The 21,252-nt window shown below is 33.7% G+C and overlaps 1 long non-coding RNA gene across 2 annotated transcripts; it reads left to right on the forward strand.

The window, feature by feature from the left end:
- Nucleotides 1-229: 229 nt before the first annotated feature.
- On the forward strand, nucleotides 230-20,796 carry LOC134477176 (uncharacterized). Of its 2 annotated transcripts, none has more exons than XR_010049086.1 (3): nucleotides 230-549; nucleotides 7,211-7,255; nucleotides 19,577-20,796. It is a non-coding gene; the product is annotated as an uncharacterized LOC134477176 (long non-coding RNA). The 2 variants fall into 2 exon arrangements; XR_010049087.1 differs by lacking the exon at nucleotides 19,577-20,796 and adding an exon at nucleotides 16,704-16,785.
- Nucleotides 20,797-21,252: the final 456 nt, after the last annotated feature.

Here is a 21,252-nt window from a genome sequence, read left to right on the forward strand (position 1 = left end):
CTCATAATGCTACTCTTCCTCTTCAGGTCTCCTCTTTTTGCTGGTAACAGTACTCAGGTGTGCCATCTACGCTCAGCACCATGCTGATTGAGTTCAGCTGGTGTTTAAGTTGACCACCAGTTACCAATCCACAACAATGACTATTATGGCTTATACTTGATGTCCCCCCTCCAAGCTTCACATGCTCATAGGTGGGGTTTTGGGTGGTGGGTGGGTCCAGGGTGTGGGATACAGGGATTTAGAGTGCATGATATCTGAGTTAGATATGTTAACTAACTCAATTAATTGTTATCACTGTGTTATTGGATTAACATAGTTCTGGAGTGGTAGAATGGATTTACTGAAGAGAGAAGCCCTACCTGGTTGCAGGTGGCACTAAACAATAGGCTTGTAGCTTGGCAGGAATATAAAGGGACACAAAGAAGACAGTCTTCCTGCTACTGCTGCCTCCTTCCTATCCTGCCTGGACTTTTTCTCATCTGCCATGTCTCTCTGCCATGCTGCCTGGCCTCAGACCCAGATGACTATGGGATGAAACCTCTGCAAACTGTGAGCCAAAATACACCTTTCTTCTTTAACGTGTGTGTGTGTGTGTGTGTGTGTGTGTGTGTGTGTGTGGTGTTTTGTCCCAGAAATATGATTGTGACTAAGACAATGATAAAGTATTGGTAAGAATGTGGAACATAATAACGCTTTGTTAATGAGAATGGAAAATAGTATGACCAGTTTTTAAAACAATTTGGAAATTTCCTACATACTTAAATTAAACCTGTTTGCTTTATAATACTTCAACTCCACTCCTAATTATTCATGCAAGAGATTAAAAACTTATATATGTTCCAAAACTCATAGATGAATATCTGTGTCATATTTGTTCATAATCACTGACAACTTAAAATGTTTTCAATTGATGAATCAATAGGCAACTGATATTTAACAATGTAAAAAATCAATTATTTACCTGCACAACGTTAATGAATTTCGAATATATTTTTCTTAGTGAAAAATGCTACAGCTAACAGAAGACAAATAGTTTCATTCTCTTTGGCAAAAAAAAAAAATAGGTAGGAAGAACAATCCAGAGCAATAGAGAACACATGCGATGTGAGTTGTCAGTAGCTAATGGTTGGTGTCAGGGTACAAAGCATGAAGGAATTGGAATTGTTAGAGTGCTTTTCTTTACTTTAAAATAATTGATGAATGATTCTATTTTTGTCAAAACTCATAAAACTGTATACCACAAAAAGTAACTTTTACTGTATAAAAATTCAAAAATAATCCTAAAAATGTTTCTAGAAAGAAGTAATATAGTTATATCATTTTCTTGAAACATGCACAAATGTTCAGCTGTGGTTAATATAATGTATTTAGTTACTAAATGTATCATCTCATTACCAAAATATACCAACAAATAAAATATTTAGTATTATCATTCAGCGTGTAAAACAAAATGACTAATATGACTCATGAGCAGTTTACATTTCCTTTATGCCTCAAAGAGTTTTAGAGACTTTTTGAAACACCACTAGCATTTAGTATTTCTAGCAAGTGCATACATCATACAGGAGATTTTATAATCAGTTCTTAAAAGCCACAGATTTGGTCAGCAATATAAAATTCAACAGCCAGTTCTTCTATCTTGTTGGTAACTGTAGACATATGATCATTAAAATATATAAATGGTAAAATTTGACTATATTTCTCCAAATTTCCAAATTTCTTTTTTGACAGCCCTACAGAAAGTCAGTACATTTTCTGAGACTGCTCCTAATTGCTATAGTAAGAGCAGTTTTTGAAATTGAATGTTAAAAATGCATTGTTTTTTAAATCTAAGATTGATTCACATTTTTTTAGTATTTTATTAATTTGATTATGTGTTGTTTAAATGAATAAGTCATCTGATGACAGTAATTCTATGGAACTGTAGAAGTCTGTAAAATTAAATATAACTTATTTGGAGTTGTCTTTTTGGAGGTGTCAGTTGATGAGTGATTGTCACTCTTGGGTATGTTGGAGCACATCATAGTAGAAGTGTATGTTGGAGGTTCCCATATATATATAGGTTTGTTCCTAATTTGTGAACCACCTGCATGTTTGAAATTCTTTTTAAAAATTCCTAAAAGTGAAAGTGAAGTTTGGGGAAAGCTATTAAGAGGATACTAGAGTCAGATGATTGAGAACATTAAATTCAAATAATGAACAGTGAAATATTAAAAGCCAATGAATATAGTCTAGATAAAAACTTCAGATAATTCAGGAGGACCTTGGGTAGGCAGTTAGGCAGTAGAAATCCATGAATTTGTGTGGAGAAAGGTATCTTTATAGGCATCTAATTTGACGTTTTTATATTAGGATATTGTAAACAAATTACACTGAATTTAAAATTATTTTAATCTGACTGTACTCTTCCTACCTTGTTTTAGCTCACCAACTAACTGCTTATGGCATAGTATTAATGTGGTTATTAGTTTTAGTCAGTTTTCTGTTACTGTAACAAATATCTAAGGTCATTAATTTAGAATGAAAAAGACGTATTTGGAGTTGTCTTTTTGGAGGTGTCAGTTGATGAGTGACTGTCGCTCTTGGGTATGTTGGAGCACATCATGGTAGAAGTGTATGTTGGAGGTTCACATTTACCTCATGACTGGAAAGTGAGACAGATGAAGAAGCTGATGTTGGGTCCCCTTATCCTTTTAAAGCATCTCTTCCAGTGACCTAAAACCTTCCACTGGGCCCCACCTCCTGAAGTAGCATCATAGCTAAGACCCAGTCTTTATCACATATATTTTCAGAATTACTTATCCCAAAATAGTACTGTTCTAAAACCAGATTGAATCAGAACTATTCATGTTTCTGAAACCTAGATCTATGATGAATTTTCAGAGTTCTGAAATGTGTCTTCCATTATGCCCTTATGAAACAATCACCCTTTTTAAGAACTTTGAAGTATTTGAATTTTACACTGCTTCCAAGCTAAAAGTCAGTGTGCCACACTTTCATGGTTTCTGGTAGAAGAGGAAACTCCTAGGCCAGAAATAAAACATTTCTCAGAATAACAAGCAGTGTGAACTGTGTGCTTACATAATTTTCTTAGGTCCTCTAAACCTGCAGGGAGGACTCTGAAGTCACTAGTTAAAAGCTATGTATGTTTGTGTGTGTACCATAATCAGGGAATCCTGAACTAACGTAACCCCAATCTTTCAAAGGGAATTCAGGCAATGGGCTCAATAGTTCCTTTGTGGAGAGACATTTTTGTTACTCTCCTGGACAATGAGCATATCTACCTGAACCAGATAGTAAACACTATCTCTGTCTTTCAAGGCTATTTGTTACTATCTCTGTCTTTCAAGGCTATTAGTTACATGGATAGCCTTGTAAAAGTTGTTGACTGTTGACAAAATATACAGGAACATGACAGACTGATGAAGAACTGTCTCCTCAAATACTCAAACAGCACAAGTAGTTAAAATGTATATTCCCTAAGCATTAGTCAAGTAAAATGCATTCTAAGCCAGTGAGGCCTGTGTTGCACCCTTCCCAGTCACTATTAAAGTCCAAATTAATGTAATGAAGATCATAACAAATGGCCAACATTTTGAGTACTTATAAGATCTTTCTTTAAAAATTTATCACCTCAGTGAATTCTATCAAAGAGTTATTGCCATTCCTCTGACTTTGTGCATGGTCCTATCCTAGTGTGTTCAAAAAGCCCTACTAAGAAGTCGTCCTGAAAATACATGAGTTTAGCAGCTTACGTGTAGTAGACTGATACAAAATTAAATTAGAGGTCTGTAAAAGCGATTTTCTGACTTTTCCAGATATTCTAAGTAGCTTATACCAGGTCTTATAGATAAATGGTAGGAGAGGTTTTTCATTAATCCTCTATGTCCTAAATTTGTCTTCAGGCTTATAAACATTTTACTAATCATTGTTTCTATATAGTTCACTCTTGATGCCTTCATAGCTATGTTTCCAATATTACGATGGTCATTCTAAACATATTTAAAGTCGTGTTATTGAAAATTATTTCTCTAGGAAATTTTTCTACCAAGTTGTATATACAGTTAATGAACAGGAACTGCTGGTGATCCAGCATACTTCTGAGGAAAGGATATGTAACTTATCTTCTCTATGGTCCAACTATGCGATAATCGTAGTTTAAACTGACAGAGACAGACCTAGTGAGTCCCGTGAAGTGATAATTTTGACTTGTCCTTCACCTTGTCCATCTGAGTATTTAGAACTAGTAGGGATATAATTTAACATCTTTTAAAGAATTTCCCGTTTTATACACTCTGTAATCAACTATTTCTAACTAGGATGATCTAACACCGCCAAGAGTGATTAACCACATTGAAAGTCATAGGGTGCGGTTAATGGCAAACATAATGAAAGAAGAGAGGTAATCTTCTAGTAGTGGGGCTTTCACTCTGATTCCTATTGGTTTTCTAATGGTCTCCTTGAATGCCACTTTAACTGACCGAAAACAGGAATCTTAAGCTGTACTTAATTGCTCTGCAGCACTGTGACAAAAGAACTTTCTGTGATACAAAACAGTCTGCTGTGGCAATGAGCCATAGGTTCACCACCAGTGCTCTAGAACAAACTTACTTACTTTGCTATGGCTTCAATGGACTGTCCAAAAACGTATGTTAAAAAATAATTTCCAGTGTAACAGTGCTGGGAGGTGGAGTCTCATGCAAAGTCCTTAATGTTGTTAGTTTGGTAGTGACTTAGATATTGCAGAAATAGATTCCCATAGGACAGGTTCAATCTTCTCGTCACTCACTTTTTCTCTTATACTCTGTCTTTACCGTGGGATGACATAGCAAGAAAGTCCTTGAGGGATTCTAGGTCCTGGACTTGGGGTCTCTTAGGTTCCAAAACTCAGAAAATTCTATTCATTGTAAATTACACAGTCTGTTATACAGTACAAAATGGACTAAAAAATACCCAGTCTACCACTAACCAGGATATCTGCAACCAAGGTTAGGGCAGGTTTGTTGATAATACCACTGAATATCCTGCTATGAACATCATAATGTTTTCATTTCCAATCTTACGTTTTTTTTTTTATGACAGTGATATTATGTGTATACTAACAATAGTCTAACACATTTCAGTCTCTGCATTGTTCCCATGCTTTGAAATCTACTTGCTTGTTACTTACTGAGAATTCTGTCTTCACATATTCCCTTAGGCTGTGTTCCATAGATTTTGAACTTCAGCTGCCATGACAATATAAGAAACTAGTTTTTCAACCAATTCATTTCTCAACTGCCAAGCTTGGAGCACCTCAGGGGACATACAAACAGATGGATTATCTCAACTGTATTTTTGAGTGACATCGCTAGACCAACATTTGCCCCAGATTATACCATGTACTCATAACATTTTTATGGGGGATTTTTGTATAATTTCAATTTGTTGATGCATCTGCCTCCTCAGCACATTTTCACTGTTATTATTACTTAGAGATCCTAGAACATCCATTGACCTTACATCCCATAAAATCTAAGGGAATATGAAGATGAGAGACACAATATCTGAATGTTCAAGGAATAGTATGAAATTATACCACCCAATATTTGAAAGCATGTCCACAAAGGAGCTAGTTATCAATTATCTAAACAGAAAAGATAATTATTATGACCAAAAATTGGAGAAATAGAAACTTGTGGTCCATTTTATCCCCTATTCTTCCATCCCACCTTTCTTTTTTTAAACAAGTCCATTAAAGAATTCTTGCTCACCTACATCAGCAGAAGTAGCCAAGAATGGGCAAACTTTTCATTATTTCTACTTAACAACATGTTCTAATTTCACTTCTCATCATCTATTTTTGCTATTGTATAGATTGTTCATACATGGGAACCTATAATTTAAAATAATGTCAATCCCTATTTTAAAATCTGTTATTATATACCTTCATGTGCTATTACAGTCTCATATTACTCCTTTCCTTCCAAACTCCTTTGCAAATCCCAAATAGAACTATTTCAGGCACCTGTGTTTTGCATATGTAATTTCTTTAGTCTGGTACAAACCTTACCTGTGCAATTCAATCTTTTCTCAGCATTTCTTCAAATTTAGTGCAAGACAGAACATCATAAAAATGCAAACTCTGAGAGAGTGTTGAACATGTACTATTTGCTATGTGCATTGTCTAGCAAATTAAAGCTAATCATATATCACTAAATAGATTGTAAACATTTATCAATTTTTATATATTCATACAATGAGCTGTCCTATTTCAAAACTACACTTCAAGCCACCTGTTAAAGTTGATGTAGACATTTCATTGTTGATAAATTTCAATATAAAGTTTCAATAGAGAGTTGATTTTTTAGGTTACAATTAACATTCTAGTGCATAGACCTAGGGTTTATAATTCTTTATCCTTGTACAGCCTGAAGAGTTAATTTAGATTCAAGACTAGAGCTCTTTCTGTTGATAGATGCAATGAGAGTGTCAGGACACTTCAGCTAAACTTTATCAAACTGAGTGACAGATTGGTTTATCTAAATTGAGGGTTTTTTCTCCCTCTACCTTTTAATTATGGCTCATTCTTAAGGTATTTTATTATAATTATTCACAGCTTGTGCTGCTTTATTGATTAAACTGCTGTTAAGATCTTAGTGGAAATACAGCATAAAGCATGTAATATAAGCCTTTTAAAGTTATTGTTATGCTTGTAGTCAGATGGCTGCAGTTGTGGTGGCTGTGATTGAAAAACAAATGAAATGTTTTTAGGCAACTGTAATCACATTAGTCTTGACATTTCACTACTTCCCCCTAGGTAACTAATAGAATCTTTGCATTTCTAAAAGGAAACTCCTAATTAAATATTATTCCCTTTCTTTTTTTTCCACTTAAGGAAAAAATCTTATTCTATAAAGACCTCAGACTGTGTGTAAAGTTTCACCTCTTTCTTCATATTCAAGTTTCTACTTTGTATCCTGTTGGGCACATATATATCCATTCTAGGTTTAGATCTGTGTAGTCATTCATTACGATATGTCAACTTGGCTTGAGTAAAATCTCCTAGCAGATTAGTAAACTTCTAGGTGTATCTGTGGATGATGACACATTGGCCAGAAAACTCAGTAGAGATGTGTGTCACACCAGTGAACAGATTTATAATATGGACAGCATTAATGAAAAATGAAGGTTTTCACCATTATCTATGGATATTGGTCTCCCTTTTCAGACTTCCAGCCTGGACTCTTGGGTCTTCTGACACATACTCATGTTGGTGAGTACAGTGAGCTTTCAGGTATTCAACTTTCCATTGTTATTGGATCCTTCTGCTCTCCAGAGCATGGGCAGCCATTTTGGACTCCTGCTTCATATTCTTTAAGCCTAAGAAATCCCTTTTCTAATTTTACGTATGTTTTGCATAGATTCTGCTCCTTTAGAGAACTCTGAAACAATATGTTTACTCACTGTAAGGCCCAAAGAATGTGTTCCTGTAAGTTGATTAGATTTTTTCAAAAGAACCAACATAAGTTAAAAAAAAGTGTGATTCAGATAGAGTTTATTAATGGCAACTGTCATGAAACTGCCAACCTCACTGGGCATGAGTGAGAAGCTAACAAAAAGAATGCTGTGAGTTTCTTAGTTTTCAAAATATAGTGAGGTTTTATATAGTACAGCAAAACCTATAGCCTTTTTATAAAAAACTCTGATAGCCAGAGTTTGAACCTAAGGTTTATCTGATACTACTTCTATAATCATGGGCAAATTATTAATCTTTTGAAATATTTTCTTCATCTATAAAATAAGATTATAGTAGTGCTTAATGAATATGACTAATCATTCTCTTAACCGTGTTTACTCAACTAGTCCTAGAAGTATAAGATTATACTTCCATCCTTATACTACAGGCATGGAAGAAAAGACAGGTAAGTTCTATCCGTCTGACTACCAGGTAGCCATTGTATGCCTGACACTGTTCTGAATGCAAACTTGGTAGAATTAAAACACTAGTATCATCTCTTCTTCCAAAAAAAAAAAAAATCACTGGAAGCATGACAAAGTCAATAAATGGTAAATGTGTTGCATATGACTGGTGTTTGTGTTTAAAGTAAACATTCGGACTGGGTCCCTAAAAAGTTAGGGCCATAGATTGTCAGTATTTTCTTGAGTATTGATGTCACAAGCTGTTTTGTATTCAGAGATTATGCAAGTGGTATAACACTACTTTCTGAAGCTCATTACATGTGCAAGTGCATACACATAATCAACTAAAGAAGAAATACTTAATTTTCTCTGGTAGGCAAAATCTCTAGCTATACCCATTATGGATGAATCTGACTGGCATTAATTATTTGGGTTTTGTAACATCAATATTCAACTTGCCAATGTTAGGACCCTTCTCAGGAGTGAAATAGCCATGATTTATCTCCCTAAATTAAAAAGGTTGAATGGTATTATCTCATATACATAATTCATTTTAATTAAATGCATATTCTTGAATAGCTTCTTAATGGCTATCCAGTGCCTCATTAATCTTAAATGGAACAAATTGTGAGAGGTCATGTGATAACTCAAATTCATAAACGTTATGTGAGAGCCCAAGTACAATGTGTATTAGGCAATCTCTGCATGTCAAGTATATGTTAGGTATGATATTTATTAATGACAACATGTATTAGGCAATCTCTGCATGTCGAGTATATGTTAGGTATGATGTTTATTAATGATAGAATTATCTCAAATATGTAAGCATAAAAAAGAAATGTATTTAAAGACTGCATTTTCTACAGTCATTTAAATTTTTTGCAAGTAACACGAAAATACTTACAATATGTTAATTTATCTGCAATGGACAGAGTTTATACATGTCGAGGTTCATTTTGAACAGAAACTTCCGGCACACATGACACTGAGTTTATCAAAAGCAAAAATTTCTGTCCATTTTGTTTACTTCTGTGCCATAAAAATATCAAAAATCCCCTCATGTATAGGAATTGAGTAAAAATTCCATGGATGAATGAATGGTCGTTGAATACACTGGAGTTTTTTGTGAATGTTCAAGTCACAGTGACGATCTTCTTACTCTTTTTTGCATTTGTCGAGACAGCAATGCTCTGAGGGGAAAAAAAAAATTTGCGTGGTATTTTTCTAGTTTACAGTTATGTCTTCCATCACAATCCCTAGTGGAATCCTTGACAGTTATGGGGCATCAAAATGAAAAAAATATGATGAATAGCTGCACAAATCCACCACTTTTAGTAGCAGAAAATAAATGTGACCCATTAAAAGAAAACAACAAAAAAAGCCTTATCCTAATAAATTCTCAACAATGTATAAATTAAAAATTAGATATCCAAGAAATGTATTTTGCATATTTTCTTTGCTTTATAAATATTTTCCTATATGATAATAATAGGATCATAATAGGTTGAATATTTTGGTACAGCTTAATTTAAAACTAAGTATTTTTACAAAGAATTTAATTCTGAAAAAAGAAAAATAGGTCTCTGAAGTTATTTTGGTGCAGCAATTAATTTGAGGGTCAGAATGAGCATGAAATGTTTCTCTCTCTTTCTCTCTCTCTCTTTCTGTTTCTCTATCTCTGCAAGTCTTTAAAAATGAAGACCTTACAGACACACTAAAGACAGCCACATGCAAACATTGATTTTTCTGACTTTTAAACAATGTTTTTGTAAAGTTAAGACATTCATGAGGCATTCTGTTTTGGAAGTACTTTTATTTCATTATTTGAGCAATTTTTTCACAACAAACTGATGAGTCGAATTAGAAATATGTTTCTCACTTTACAGAATTTGTGGAACAATGACATCAAGGTAATGTGGGTAAAAAAACCTGAAGTGGTAGGATGAAAAATGTAGCCTCTAAATGTGTATCTGGTATGTTTATGAATGATACAGAGAACACAGTTGTGATACAAAATGAATATAAATGGTTGGAAACTATGGATTGATATAGAAACCTTATGATACCTCACCAAGTCATTGTAAGTCTTGAGTAAGATTCCAGAGAAGCTGGCATTGAATCTTGTAGTTCATCATACATGAAAAATCCAACATAGGTATTCAGAGGATGTTATAGTAAATGAAGCTGCTTAAATTGTGATTCTTTAATCAAATTGTCTTTTATTTATTAGAATGTAATAAAAAATTACCAATATTTTTATTGGTTCACGTAGTCCCACTGGCATACCAGGTGATTCCTTTTTCTTTGTATGCACTCATTCATTTAATTATCTCACTAGGCCATTGCTACCCCCATTTTATAGATTAAAAGATTGAGGTAAAAACATTACATTTCTTAAGGTTTCTGTAATCATTACTCCTCATGTGTCAACTTCTCAGGATTAAGAAATACCTACCAGATTAATAAGCATAATCCCAGATGTGTCTGCATAGATCATGGAAGCCCACTCTTCTGTAATACTATTCCCCTGCCTTGTTTCCTAACAGCCCTGAACTAAACAGTTCTGCTGCCCCCTGCCATCCTATCACGAGGTTTCTGTCTTCTCCTGAATCTCTTAAGACCATAAGCTAAATGAAACCTTTCATCTCTTATCTTTTGGGTGCTGGATCTTGTGACTCAGCCACAGATATCTAGTACAATCACATGTGCCTAAGCACTGTGACTTTATTTTGTTTTTTTTTTTATTTATTTTATTTTTTATTTTTTTTTGTCTTTTTCCTTTTTATCGGTACCAGGGATCGAACTCATGACTGCCTGCTTGCAAGGCAGGCGCTTATGCCGCTGAGCTAAATCCCCAGCCCCCAGCACTGTGACTTTAGAGACCATTCTTTCACTATTGTTCCACTCTGCCTCTAAATGACTGAGCTGCTCTGTTTTTTCTATACTCTTAGATTAAGAATTTAATTAAAGCAGGGCAATATTATAACAAAGGAATTACAGTTAAGGAAGTTAAAAGTTTGAGAAAAAAACTTTCTGTTATGATATTAGATGGAGAATGTCCCCCAAAAGTCTCATATATGCAGAGGCTGGTCTTTTGGAAAGTAATTGGGTCATGGCAGCAGTGTCCTCGTCTGTGGACCGGTCCATTGATGAGTTCATTGGTAAAGGTGCTGTTAAGAGGTGAGGCTGGCTGGAAGAGTGTGTCATTGGGGAGAGTGCCTTGGGAGAGGATATCTCCCTCCCCAGGTCCTGTCTTTTGCTTCCTGGTTGACATACAGGGAGAAGCTTTCTTCTACCATCTTCTGATATGTTGTTTCTGCCTTTGAGTACACCAACAATGAACTGAATCCACTGAAAAGCATGATCTAAAATAAACTTCTCTTCTTTTGTACAGTAGGTGCTGGGTGTTTTGTCTTAGCAATGGGAAAGCCCAATATACTTCTTCAGGTCCAAGTATAACCTTGTAATTTATTAGCTTTGTGTTTTTGAAAAAAAAAAAAAAAACAAATTTTCTAAGAAAGTTTCATTTTTTTTTTTGATTAGGAGTAAGAATTATGTGCTGATGTACTGGAAAAATTAATGAAATGATAAAACAAAAGTGTCTGACAATAATAAATAAGTTAATAATAAAGTTGCTCTATTTGCTGAACTGATTACATTAATAGCACAGAATTGCAACCATGTAGAGAAGAAAAGCCTTAATAGGAAAAATTAATAGAAGAAGATTTTGTAGTCACTGAATGGACACTGTTAGCTTGTTTTGAGTATTACTCAATAATTTTGAAAAGACATTTTAAAGTGCTTGGATAGAAAGTGGTTCATCTATAAATTGTCAGACCAATTAGACCCAGGGTTAGAGAAGATTCTGATATAGACATAGAATGCAACGAAGATATTTTAAAGTCATATTTACTGAGATTAGAAATATCAAGCTTAATTAAAAATTGAGGCTGCAAATTACATTTTTTACTTGTATATGATCTATCTTTTTGGTACATTTTAGAGATAAATAAACATAACAATCATCATAGGAAAATTGTATCTGTAGATTGTATACCTGATGTAATTTGTTTCTTACTGTTTTTCCTTCCCATCCCTGTCCTTCAAGCCCCCTTCCTCTCCTTATCTACAAAAGTTTTTTTTCCCTATTCTTCCCTCTATTCTCTTTTTCTCATCCCTTTCTTCCCTCCCTCATTCCCACTCCAAAAAAAAAGAGGGAATTAAAGAGTAGTGAGATTCTGCACAGTGAAATTCTGCTTAAATATTTTAGACTAGAACTCTATAAAAAAGAAATGGCATTTTGGAGTTGTTTCACATAATAAGCATATTTTAAGTGTATCGTTTGATGAGCTTGGTAAGTATATTCTGTGTGACCATCATGTTGATCAAGAAGTAACAAAGAACTGCCCAGCTACCTCTTTCAATGCATCTTCAACCTCTCTCACGTTGCCCATGGGTTCTGATTTCTATGAACATCATTACTTTCACACACAGGGATATTTTTGATGTTTTATTCCTATGGATTTCCAATTTACTTTAATTAAAAGTGTAATGTGATTATAGTCAGAGATCAAAACTGTATACTTCATGCCTTTGAAATTCATTCAGTTGTGCTGTATGGACTACCACATGATGTACTGGCAATTAAAAATAATGTATGTTTTGATGGTAATGGGTATGATTTTTCCATAAATATTAATTAAGTTGAAGATGTTGACAGTGTGTTGCAAATATATTTTAACATTTGCTTTATTGTTCTGCCAATTATTGAGACAGGTATATTAAAATTTCCATTATCATTATTGATTTGTCTGTTTCTCCATTTATATCATCAAATTTTGGCTTATGTATTTCAGTAATTTGTAAGACTATGTTTTACTTTAAGTATATTTACATATCATTGTAATGGACTATTTTATTTTCATGGAATACCTCTTTGTGATATTCTTTGAATTTGAAGTCAGTTTAATGACCTCAAATATGGTGAAACAAAGCTACATTTACTTTCAGTTTTTAGCCACTTTATTTTCAGTTTGTCTGTGTCTCTGTATTGAAATTGTGTCTTAGAACAGGTGTTGGAATTGAAACAAGAAAATAGTATTTCTTATATGCAGCCTAGAGATCAATCTTTCCTTCAATTCATTCTCTGCCTTCCGTAGGAGAGTTTGCTTCATTTGCACTTAAAGCTTTTTCTACGTAGTTTTTATTTAAGTGTACTATCTTGGAATTTGTTTCATATTCATTGTATCTACTTCTCTTTTCCTGACTTGTTCTCATGGTAAAAGCATTTTTGAACGGTTCATTCTTCTCTTTCATTGTTAACTGTCTTAGTCTATTATCTCTTGATATAGCAAAATGCCAGACGATGGGTTATTTATAAAAGAAGCATGTGTCTTTTGGTTCTAAAGGTTCAAATCCATGATACATCATGTTCTTTTCTGGTGAGAAACTTGTTTTTGTATAGAAGTGCGGCAGAAGGAAACATACAGTGCAGTGCAACAATCATAGTAGCTAATGTCTCTTCTCCCTCTCTTTCCCCCTCCCTGTTTATTTCCTTTTTCTTTGCTTCTGCCACTAATGCCAGCATGGGTGTCTCACCTTAATCCTAAAGCCCCCTGAAAGCCTCACTTCTGACTACTGTCAAGATACAAATTTGGGAATTAAGATCCAACACATGAATTTTTGGAGAATACACTTAAACTACACCACAAGTTATATACATTTTTAAGTTATATTTTAGCGATTCTTATAAAGTTAATGTTGCCCATCTGTAACTCCACAATCTAACTTTAAATAATATTACATGACCTCCATATGACAAGAAAGAGCCTATAATTTGTTATTGTTATTATTTTGTTCTGAGTAGGCAGTAGTATTTTAAAGTATATATGCTTATGCATGTATAGTTCTAACCTTTTTTGGGTGTTTCTTACCCTTCGTTCTCTTAGGAATTTCTCTCATCTCTTTTGCTGAGACTCCATTCTCACGTCAGGTGTTGCTTTGTCTAGAGGAAGCTCTAACTTCATATAGAAATTCTCACTTACTAATCCAGTCTTTTTCCTACTATTCATAACATTATTTTGGGTTTATGAAAAGAATTGGCACATAGGTGAATATAACTTGATCTTTGATTGGAGGCTTTCTAATTCATCATAATAGTCCATATGTGACTATGAAAAGTTTAATATGAATTTATCTGATGTCTTTATGGAGATAGTGATATCATCTTCTCTCATAGAAGATACATGTCTTGTTTGGATATTAATTTAGAATAATTTACTTTCCTACCTTAATATGTGGGTATTTGTGTGTGTTTGGATACCATATACCTTTGTATAATTTGGTTTGTTTGTAAATTTTTTGTTGAATCAACATTGTTACTTTTGAAATTCTATATGACAGTAGAAGTCCTCTTACTTTTGTTTAAAACATCCTTTGAGACTATTTGTCAGGTGATAGTAACCATTTTGTAGGTAGCCTATTGCATATGCAAATAAAAACATTCCCACATCACACCTTCTCTTCATACACATTTATACAAAATAACATGATTAAGACATGGGTAAAGAATGCAGGACAGCAGAAAGATTTTTCCAATCTAACTCAGAGCTACTGCTGTGACAGTATTTGGAGTTCATTGTAGGTCATGCGAGCTGTTCGGCTTGACTAGTCAAGGGTACTGCTTTTTTTATTCTTTTCGACTGGGTCAATCATAGGTCCAAAGGCTTCCTGTGTCATTAGACTCAAGAGAACTATATGAACACGGACTATGAGCAGTGAGAGAGAGGGAAAACATTACTTTCTGCAAGAATGTGAACAAGAATAAAGATCACAACAATACCTATTTAGTAGTCTGCTTAGAGTTTCTAGATGTCTCACTCCTTCTGAGGTGTCCACCACCCAAGGAGAGGTAGCAGGAAATGAATAGTTTCTTAAAAATGCACAGCATGACTCTGACCATTTAGCTCAGTCAAGCAACTATTCATTAGATGCTGCTTTGATATCCTCTCCCTTTAAGTTCTTCTATTTGTTAGTCCTGAGCAGCTCTTTCTACCCTCTTATTCCCTCATGCACACAAACAAGAGAGTGAGTATATGTGGGTTTGTTAAAGGTTCTTTGTATTTTAATAAAGCAAACTTTATTTTGCTGATTATTTTAATTTTCCATAGAAATTTTGATTATAGTTTGATATGAGTTTATACACTCCAAAGTTACATCTATTATTAATTATTACGTATAGTTGTTAGAGTAAGAAGAGTTTCATTAACTTTCTACTTTATTAAAATTTTCTTGATTTTAATTGATTGTTAAAATACTCTTTAAGTATCCCAAACCTGCATTTCAGATTATGTTTGGCTGTCGTATCTCTTTAAGGTTCATCTTGCTTGTGATGATTTTTCAAATACTTCCTTGTTTTTGATGGCCTTGAAATTTTTGAGGTATGTTGATCAGACATATTGCAGGATATTTTTCCTTTGTGATTTATCTGATTTTTGTCCCTTGATTAAACTGAGAGTGTGGACAACTGAGAGGAACATCATAAATATCAAGTGCCCTTCTTATCTTGTAAGGAGGGTGCATATCGTCACTTTGACTTTTCACTATTAATGTTGACTTTGGTTCCTCAGTGGAGATAGCATTTGCCAGGTGTTCCTACAGTGGAGTTCCTCTTGTTTTACATGCTTCTGAAGTTAGTAGCTACATGCAGCTCCTATTTAAGAAGTCAGGAGTATTTTCTTATAAAAATTTTCTTTCCCCATTTGTTTATTCATTTAATTATTTCTTTCTTTCAGTATGAGGTCATGAATATTTATTTAATCTTTGAGTTGAAATGCAGTACTCTTTCAAATATTTTGTTGCTCAAGTTGACACAAGTTTGTTATTTCTCTTGGCTTCTGCTGTCTTGTAATTTATTCCCATCACTTCGTGAGACTTTGGGCTATGCAAAGTACTCCAGCCTCATCTTCAGAATTTCTCGCCCCTTTTCTAAAGTTGACTATTTATCTAATGAGCTTTGGTTCTTTCTAAGAGAATGTTGGGAACCAGTATACCTGGATGTTGGCTGAATTGTTTGTTCCAGCGGGGATCTGTCAATATGCATACTTGTATATGTAAACATATATTTGTGTAACTACTTATGTCTTTATTAATCCAAAGGTAATTACATGTTGATGTCTATTAGGCCAATAGTAAATGAATCATTCTATCCAATAGCCTTGCCTGTGTGTAAATTCAAACTCCAACAATGAGAAGCCTGGATCCTACTACACATATACTTTAAGTGTTCAATTTTAGTACAGGCATGCATGGATAGCCATATTAGTGCTGTTAACTCCTGTATAGGGTACTAGGTGTCCTGTATAGGGTACTATTTTAGGATTCAGTCAGGCAAGCCATTTGCAAGTCAATCTTATCTTTCATATCTTGCTTACTTTGAGACTATAGATGAGCCAGCAGAGAAAATTTAAGGTCTTTTCTGGGTGTGTATCTGATTTTGCAAGCGTATGGGTCATAACTTTCCAAAAAACTCTGCCCTTATGAATGCCCCAATTTCCAACAAAACTCTCCCCTAACTTTGACACATTTTTGCTTGCCTCATCTTTATTTTTCCCCCAAGGTGGCAGCAAGTTATTCAGTTGTCTTACAATGATTTGGAGGAATTACAGATGAATCTGTCTTGAGCAAATCCCAAAGTAGGAAAAACAAGAAAATCACCTTGCATCAGGCTTTCAGGAAGATTCCAGGCAGTCAAAGAAGAAAACAGGGTTTGTTAAGCACGATTTCTGTTTGATTCTCTTTAGAACCAGGGGATAGGTTCCCACATGTGTGCTTTGGGCAGCCATATTCAAGATCATCTCTGAACTGGATGGGAAGTATATAAAGGCAAGTAAAAATGCTGCAGTGTTTTATTTCTTTCTATCTGATTTCAGTATTCAGCTGATTGCTGTAAGTATTTGACTACTTTCTAGAGCTCTGATGATGATAATTCTGACTGTTTGTTTGATTTTTGTTTGCAATGAATGCATTGGTCTGTTGAGTTACTGCAACTACTTTGACTTTTTTGCAATACTAGTGCTTGAACCCAAGAATGCTCTGCATCAGAGTTCTATTCCTTTTGATTTTTTATTTTGATACAGAGTTGAACTAAGTCTCCCAACCTGTTCTCTAATTTGCCACTCAATTGCCTTAGCCGGCCAATAATGAAGAGCTGAAATTAGAAATGTGCTGCTCTGCCTATCTATGTTTTCCCCACTACCTTTCTAATTATCTTTTTCCTGTTAGGTGGTTGTTCAAGTGTTTTGTCTACTTTTTTAGTTCGCTTGCTTGTTATCTTATTGTATTTTCAAAAGTCATTCATTTATTTTGAATGCAAATCTTTTATATCTTTTCACCTACTTACACCTAAATTTGACTTGGCTTTTGGTTCTTAGAACTGTAGCTTTCATAGTTGTTCTTATTTTATGAAAGACTAAATTATCTTTTTTTCTTGTATAAATGATGCTTTTAGTGTTGTATTTAAAAATTCATTGCCAAACTCAGTCTGCCCATAGATCTTCTCTCTTATGGTATCTTCTGAAAGTCTTATACTTTCTTATTTAGGTTCAGGGTACATTTTGAATTAATTTTTGTGAAAAGTGTAAGAGTTGGCTAGGATTTTTTTTCTTCTTGCATATGGAGGTTCAGTTGTCTACGTTGAGGAGACTGACCTTTTGGTATCAACTTACCTTTTTCTCCTAAGACCAGTTGGTTATATTTGTGTTGGTCTTCTCAGATCCCTATTTTGTTCTTTCATTAATACCACATTCTTTTGCATACCATAGATTTATAGCAAGTTATAAAATCAGGAAATATTCTTCAATATAATCTTTACTTTTTTGCTAGATCTTGTAGATATTTGCTTCTTCCATCATTTTTACAATGATTTTCTAAAATTTACAAATCGCTGAGAATTTGAATAGGATTATATTAAAACTATTTTAGAGCTTTTGTAAGTAGAAATGGAACTAAAAGTTGGAAGGAGTTGGGAGGGTGGCTAGAGGTAAGGGATAAAACAAAAAAGAATCAAGATGTATTATTTTATTATGCGTGCATACCAAGTCCCTACAATAAATTTAATTCTCATATACTGTAAACATGTACTCTGTACATTCCTTTGAATTGTACAAAGATGTGTTTTACACTCACTGGACACTCTAAAAGTATAGGTATGAGTTAACAGCACTAATAAAAAATTAGAAAATCACTTGAGAACAAAAAAAAAAACAAAAAAAAAAAAACAAAAAAAACACATAGTCAGGTTTTGTTTTTCATCTCTGAAATCCCAGGATTCAAAATCAAGAGGATTGCAAGTTTGCACACAGCCTGAGCAAATAATTATCATCTTGTTTCAAAATACAAATATAAAAAGGTCTGTGAATTTAATTCAGTATAAAAGTCCCAGGTTCAGTGTCTAGTACTTAAAATTTTTAAAAAGTAAATAGTTGACATAATAACAATATTGAATCTTCCAATACATAGAGATGTTATAATTCTGAATTCATCAAGGTTTTTAGTTTCTTGAATCATAATTTTGAAGTTTCCATACATAGATCTTATACACATTACTGTACCCATAAGTATTTTATTTTTTTAAATGTTATTTTAAATACAGCAGTGTCCTTTCAAAACTCAATTCTAAATGTTTCTTGCTTTTATGTAAGAAAAAATTTGAATTTTTTATATTGAACTTTATACTGTGACCATGTTTTCCATGAACACATACTATTTTCAAGTTTGTTTTTTTAAGGAGGTGGTACTAGGGTGTAAAATCAAGGCCTTCACACTGAGCTAACCACTAGCATTTTTGTAATTTTTATTTTGTGTCTGAGTCTTGCTTAAGTCACCTAGGCTGGTTGTGAATTTGGTATCCTCATGCCTCAGCTTCCTAGGGAGCAGAAATTTTATGAGTGGAGCACCAGGTCTCACAGGATAGTTTTTGAAGATTTTCTTCATATGCAATCATTTTATCCTCTAACAAAAACAAGGTTCATTCCTTCTACCTGATAAAGTTAATTTCCTTGTGTTATCTTATTGCACTAATTCTTAATACAATGAGAAATGAAAGTGGTGATAGGATATATTTACATTGGTTATGATCCTAAGGAAAGGCACTAGATTTTTCCCATTAAATATGACATTCATTGGAATTTTTTATCAAGTTGGAAACATCCTCCTGTACTTACCATTTACTATGCATTCTTATGTGAATGAATGTTTGTTTTGCTTTTCCTATATCTGTTGATATTTTGCTTTCGTTAGCCTGTAGGTATAGTCAATTGCAGTGATTTCTCAATTTGAACCAGTCATATAAAACTAAAATAAACCTCAATTGATTATGGGATATACCTATTTGTATAGATTATTTAATAGATATTGCTAATACTTGTTTGAAGATTTTGAGTCTATTAGTAAGAGATATTAGTATATAATTTTTCTCTGTTAAATCTTTCTCTACTCTTATTAATATGGAGATGCTCACCTCAAAGACTTAGTGTAGAAGTGTTTCTCTGGCTTTTTGGAAAAAATAGTGGTGAAATACGGTTATTTATTTCTTAAAAAAATAATTCACTTGTAGATTTCACCATTTAAACTATTCTGAAACTAGATTTTCTCTTCTTTTTCACCCTCCTTCCAGCATGTCCACACCACACTTAAGAGCCACTAAGAATTCACCTGACTCACGAGTTGGAACCACTAATGGACTCTTTAAAATAGAACTTACAAAACTGTGTGGGTTCCCTGTCCCAAGAGAGTGTCCTCCACTGATTGTCATTCGTGTGCCAGTGTGTAAGTACTTTGTGACACTTAATCAAGATGGCCGGTATGTCTTCCTTCCAGCTGTGATTTTAGCCATTTCTAATGCAGATGAACAGATTTTAGCCATGAATCTCTGAGCTTGTCTGCATCTCAAGATTTTAGAGTGGTAATCTTCCCTGTGACTTCACTTCTTTCATTGGCCTATGGCAAGGCTTGATTTTTTTAGTGTGTTCAACTTTTCACTTGTCAGCATAAAAGGTGTTATTTTCAAAATTTTTATATATTAAAGCTGAAATGGAAAATATGCATGTGTACACATATGTGTATATGTTTTAGGTGGAAGAAGATTTGGCTTGCCTTTTTAATTTTCTGTTCTATCAAGTGATTTCAAATAGTACAAAATAACAAAAGATTGCAAGAGTTGGGAAGAGTGGAACACAGCAAAGCATTTGTGGAGGAAGGCTCCGAGGAGAATGTCAATAGAGTTCCTAGAGACTGGCGTGCTCTCAACAGTTCTTTGTCTACATTGAATTTTTATATGTTCTAAAGACATTACTGAAAGATTTTCCAAAAATATCACCCCAAAATTAAATCAGTATTAGTCAAGAACTGTAGTGTTACTTTTCTTGATTTAAAGTGAACCACCTGAGTCATTTTTAATATGACTTCTGAGTACATATACATAGAATACATTTATTTTTAATTGAACATAGTATACTAGTGAACATAATGGCAATGCCTGAGCTTTCTGGCTCTCAGCATGGCCCAGTTTTTCTTTTGCTCTAAGCAGTCTCCGTTCCAATAATACCAAATACTGTAAAGGGACTCATAATGTAAAAGGTTTGGACTTTCTGCATATCCCATAATGCAATGATAAACCCTTTCTTTTCAAAGATGAAAAACAATTTGGAGATTTTTATAGTAGTGTGTCACAGATGCAAAGGCAGTTTTGGGATTCCATAGCAGTGTTATAAAAATATTAAAAATCTTTGTATGCAGCTAAATGATGTATATAGTTCTACAGGGCAACAGTAAAGTAATATCGTGTCTAAATTCTAATATTTTCTGGCAATTGACAGTGTTATGTGTGGGTGTGTATATGAGGTCAAGTTCTTCAATAACATGTTTATATGTTAAAATAAATTAAAAAGATATGATCAAATTTGTTACGAAAAATTTGTACACTTTATTTCAGGATTTATCTTAGAAGTACAAATTTAGTTGTATCTTGAGCTGTGTAGATCAAATCTTGAAAAAAAACTGTGTTCACATAGATTTCTCATTTAATTTTCAAGAAATTAAGCTTTTGATAAGTAAAGAGAAACTGAAAAATACTGAACACTCAGATATATACTGTGAGAGTAAGTGTGTTGTGTGTTCAACTGTGGATATGTTTACTTAAAGATATTTGAGAACTGAAATTTTCATTCTTATCTCTATGAGTCCTATTATATAAACAAGCCTTAATATGCTCAATGTAAAACATCCCTGATGTTCAAAGAGTGAAAAGAAATATGAGGCATAACTAAGAGGGTTTAAGTTACTTATATGAAT

Source organism: Cavia porcellus, unplaced genomic scaffold (genome assembly GCF_034190915.1).
Source record: "Cavia porcellus strain 051 isolate PalLab524CR breed Dunkin Hartley unplaced genomic scaffold, mCavPor4.1 scaffold_8, whole genome shotgun sequence".
In the NCBI taxonomy this organism is placed as follows: domain Eukaryota; kingdom Metazoa; phylum Chordata; class Mammalia; order Rodentia; family Caviidae; genus Cavia; species Cavia porcellus.